The sequence below is a fragment of the Vicia villosa genome, linkage group LG5 (assembly GCF_029867415.1).
Source record: "Vicia villosa cultivar HV-30 ecotype Madison, WI linkage group LG5, Vvil1.0, whole genome shotgun sequence".
Lineage (NCBI taxonomy): Eukaryota > Viridiplantae > Streptophyta > Magnoliopsida > Fabales > Fabaceae > Vicia > Vicia villosa.
The window spans coordinates 78,659,831-78,664,954 of record NC_081184.1 but is presented as its reverse complement, the minus strand read 5'-3'; the positions used below and the strand labels follow the sequence as shown (position 1 = coordinate 78,664,954).

At 35.7% G+C, this 5,124-nt stretch overlaps 1 long non-coding RNA gene across 5 annotated transcripts; it reads left to right on the top strand.

Moving 5' to 3' along the window:
• Nucleotides 1-995: 995 nt before the first annotated feature.
• On the top strand, nucleotides 996-4,798 carry LOC131601778 (uncharacterized). 5 transcript variants are annotated; one of them, XR_009283845.1, is made up of 5 exons: nucleotides 996-1,132; nucleotides 1,645-1,909; nucleotides 2,026-2,298; nucleotides 2,822-3,521; nucleotides 3,610-4,795. It is a non-coding gene; the product is annotated as an uncharacterized LOC131601778 (long non-coding RNA). The 5 variants fall into 5 exon arrangements; XR_009283842.1 differs by having other exon boundaries at nucleotides 997-1,132; nucleotides 1,228-1,909; nucleotides 3,610-4,798; XR_009283844.1 differs by lacking the exon at nucleotides 996-1,132 and having other exon boundaries at nucleotides 1,413-1,909; nucleotides 2,822-3,061; nucleotides 3,350-3,521; nucleotides 3,610-4,796.
• The last annotated feature ends 326 nt before the right edge of the window (nucleotides 4,799-5,124 follow it).

Here is a 5,124-nt window from a genome sequence, read left to right as displayed (position 1 = left end):
AGTGATATTTATTCAATCCTAATCCCTTTTTTATGTTTCTGACAGTAACATCACCGTAACAATCCTTACCGATTCACTAACTAATTCTCTACGAAAAGCTTATCACTAACTACCCAAATTTTATTTGGGTTTTTTGTACACTCATCACATATACCTCACATTATTTTTTTCCTAGTTTTCTCACCACTATCCACTTTAACCAAAATTTTTATCATGACATTCAAACATGAAGCTCCATTCCCTTCATAAACACTACACTAAAAAAAATCTCCATAAGATTCATACAAATTATTCATAACATAAATTGTACAATTGTTTGTTTATTTCTTTTGCAGGAAAAGAAGAAGAGGAACGACAAAACAATCGGACCCACAGTCCGATCCATACAACAACAGCTCAAACGCGACACCGATTAGCAACAATGGATCTGACTTCCCTCCACACGAATCAGCGAAACATCTCCGTCGGCCTCCACACGCGACCTCCCAGACGCTGCCGATCTTCAATAATCCATCTCCAAGCGCAACAACGATGGTTCATCATCAACTTCAATAACTCATCGAGCCTCCTTCAACACAGCTGCTCGTGACATCACGACGTGACACCACAAAGCTGATTCGCAATCACCGACGCAAAGACGCAACCTACAAAAACAATTACACAGCAATATTCACCAAAGTTTCAATAAATTTATCAAATTTGAACAAAACACTAACAACAAACTCACAGTCAATTCATGAATTCTAACTTATTTGTTTTTTTTTCTTTCAGCTTTTCTCATTGAAAAGGAAGACCCAGAACAAGTGAAAAGAAATAAGGAAATCAGAATGACGAGATGCGACAGAGCGATCACAGTCTTCTCACCCGATGGCCATCTCTTCCAAGTCGAGTACGCTCTCGAAGCCATTCACAAAGGTAACACGATTGTTGGTGTTCATAGTACCAACAACATCGTCGAGAAGAAACCATCGGCGATCTCCCCAATCGATGACCGCACGATGCCCAGCCGCGAAATTGCAAACCACCGCTCACAGATTTGTACCAGCCATTGCGTTTCAGCTGCTCGCGGACTCCGTCGGACACCACCTGCTCCGATCAGCCATCAAAAGTTGCAAAATTGAGTCTATTTTATGTGAGTTGAATTAAGATAAAAATGAATTGACTAATATGCAATTGATTATTTGTTTACTTGATTTATTTTTGGATTTTTTTTATGGGGACAAGTAGAAGAGAGAAATGGTGTTTGGGGAAGAAGAGCTTTTGTTTCACGTTCCAGAAAGAGAGAATTTATTCTCTTGTTCTTCTTTACTAATCTACAATATAAGAAAGTTTTATGTTCTGGAAAGTACTTAATTGCCCCTTTGTGTTCTGCCTCAGCCACGTGGATGCATTGGTTGTGTTTCTATGCTCATTCATATTTCCTTTTCTCACTCACTTCACGTTTCCTTTGTCTTCAACCTTCTCTCTCTCTTTTCTCTTTCTATCATGACTATTGTCTTTCTCCTTCCTCTTCATTAACCTTCTTCCTCTTCCTCAAGCTTCATTCTGACACAACATCGTCACCATGATCTGGTATGGTTTGTTTGCTCAACCTATGGAATTTGTGACTTCTATGTTGTTTATTAACATGATTATTTTTTTCAGATCTAATGCTTCCATGGTAGGGTTTTGATTTCGTTGTCTGTGTGGTCGGAGTTGAATCACATACGACGAAGAAGACGCTGATTTTCCTCAGATTTTAGAGGTCGGATTTTTACTTTATTATTTTATTTTCATTTCAAAATCTCCATATCTTTCAGTTTTACCCTTTTTAGATCTGTAAGCGTTCAATCGCAGATATCCAGAGCGGTTCGTTGATCGAACCTTTTCAGATCCCCTTTTCATATGGTCACTACTATCCATACCATTGGTAACTTTTTGTTACTATGCTTTATGTTTCTGCAGCAAAGTATGTTGTTCTTTTCATCTTGCTAACAAAAATATGAATAAGGTTTTCACCAGTTACTTTTATGTTTTGACATTCAGATCTGTAGCGGCATCAACGGGTTACCGACGATTAGTGTGGTGGGGGTGGAAATGGGTTTCCGACGACGAGTGTGGTGGTGGTCCGATTCGAAAAGGTTTATGTATGACATTTTCAAATTAGGTTTCGTTATTAACTTTCTTTTGTAGAAAGTGCAGGATTTGAACTAATTATTATAGATCTGATATTATTATTATAAATCTCAAAACTCGCTCATTTGGTGATGGATTTATCTTATGTGTTCGATCACGGTGGCCGCCGGTGATTAATTAGAAGTAAGTTAGATTTCAACCTTATTTTTTTTCTAATTTGCTCTGTTAATATGATTGCTTTGTTAATATGGTTGATACAATAATTTTATTTTTGTCGGTCTTTATGATAAAAATATTTCTCAACTTTGATAGTTCTTTTTGGAATGGTCAGAGATGAGTGGTTGGAGCAACTGTTGCAAAACAATCTATCCTCTCGCTGTTTGTTTTTACTTCGTCTACTTCTTCTCTGTTCCATGTGTATTTTAGTTGTGCAGGTTGTCGTAATTGTCGGTGAAAATGTGTATAGGGAACGGGTGATGGAAACATTTGAGAAGGATCTTCATTTACCGGTTGTTTGTGTTGTTGTTTGTGTTGATGCTGTAAATTCAACCGGTTGTCTGGATATTAGTATAACTCTTTCGCATTTTCGTACAGTCTCACAATTGCTTATTACATAATTTCTTTGAATGAATATGCTATGAACAAAGCTTCTAAATCAATCAACATTGGTTTTATAATGGTAAATATTATTCTTTTGCAAGGACAGTCAAGACAGCAGGCTATCAGGAATAAATTTAAGTCGACTCCAGATAAACAAGCACCAAGTATTAGAGAGGGTTCCTCGTGCTGAATTGGACGATGCCAGACACTGGAGGGCAGTTACCTTTGGGCGGCATGGTAGACGATCCGGTTGATCGTAACTAATACAGGAAAAGGTTTGCAGAGTTTTTGAATGGTGAGACTTGCTTCTTTTATCTAAAACAGTGGCTGGAGCTATTTACTTCAGGTATTAAAATTTTGAACATCTAAGGCTTAGAGTCCGAGTTTTGGAATTCGAGAGAGCATTCCAACGCGTTTTGGAAAGGTATTAATTGATATAAGGCTTAGAGTCCGAGTTTTGGAATTCGAGAGAGCAATCCAACGCGTTGCGACTGTGCAGAAAACAATTTTTGTTGTACAATCACAACGAATTCTATCCATCTTAAAGTTGTGGTTTTTCTAATGGTTTTGATCTCAATGGATTTACATTTGCTTATGGTTTATGGTCTATTTTGTGTTTTGTTGGGTTTTGCAGAATGTTCGACGAGATTGTTCCGGCGAGATTTCGATTATTGTGGTTCATTCTATCGTCGGTGGTGCGATGGGGAAAAAAGGGGTGACTCTGATGTGCACAGTGGTGGTATATAAAATGATATTGAAAATGATATTGTAGTTCAAAACTATTGTTAATGAAAATGATATTGAAGGTATTGTCTTTGTTGGTTTGTTATATTATTGTATTTTTTGTGTTGAAGGTGATTGCTGTTTGTTGATTTGTTGTTGGTGTGGTTACAGGTTGATGAAGGAGATGGTTGTGTAGGTTTGAATGGTGACCATATGTTAAAGATGGTGAGTTATTACTACTATCATATGTTTATGATGGATATGTTTTTTTTACGACGTGTGCAGTTTTGCGATGGTATATCTATGGTGGCGGCTAAACGTTTCCGGCGACGAGAGTGGCTGTGGATGGATTCGAAATGGTTGAAGTGTTTTATCAACTAAAATTACAATGGTATAAGTTATAATTTTCAATAATGAGTTATGAGAAAATTTCAATTCTGTTTAATGTTTTAGAGTTTTAGTCATTTAAAAATTTCAATTCTGTTTAATGTACCATGTGAGGGTCTGTGGATATTGCCCTGAAATTCATGTTGGTCCCAACGGAACCAAAGCTCAAAACTGTGGGGCACACAAACACCAACAACGCAATGGGCAGCATGGTTGGCAATCTGCAGTGCTCAATGACTTAATACCGCCGATATTTGTGTGGCATGTTCCCGATGTAAACGGACCACCGCTAGAACGAGAGCTTAGGAATTTCTATGGACAGGCTCCAGCTGTAGTTGAAATATGCATTCAGGCTGGTGCTGAGTTACCAGAACAATATAAATCAACCATGCGCCTTGATGTTGGGATCCCTTCAACTCTTCAAGAAGCTGAAATGGTAGTTTGAGATTTAGTGTGTAAATTGCATGTTGTATGTAGAAGGTCAAAAGAATAGCCATTATGCGGTTGCTGGGGTATTTTTTCCAGTTCAACTGAACACACTTTTTATGTGGTCAACTGTTAGTATATGGCAGAAGATCCATGTGTTGTAAAAGAAGGACATGGTTTTGATGTAATAGAGAAGAAGAAAATAGAGGATATAAGATTGTTTTTTATGAATGGAGTAAGGAATTAAGGAATGGAGTGTGATAAAAAGTAGATGGTTCCATCTATATTCCCAACATAATGTTAGCAATTAATAATAATATGAACATTGGCCTTTAATAAAATTGTATAATGTATAGAATTAAAAAACAATTTCATTTATATGAGTAGATGCAACAATTTCATTTATATGAGTAGATGCCTTCAATTCAATGATTAAGTTGGGAATGACTCATATGTTGGTATCATCAACTATAACAGATTTATTTAATTCTTTTAAAATTTAGAGTGTAATGATAAAATTCACACTGAGTGATGAGGCTTCAATCTGTGCAAGAAATGTCTCCATGATATATACAAAAATTAAATAATTTTGAGCTACAAATCCTGTTTCATCTCAGATTTTCTTGATAAACTAATTTATGATTTTCTTGATAAACTAATTTATGATTTTATTAATAGTGAATCTCAGTATTTATGATTTCTTTTTTTAGTTAGTTTTTTTATCATTTAATACTAAAAAAAATCTAAAAATAATTTGTTAATGTATTAAAAAATAAAATAAATAATTTTAACAGGAGAACATTCGTATCTTATTCATGTTGAACTATATATTATTCATATAAAACTATTTTGATAATAAATAGAAAATATCTT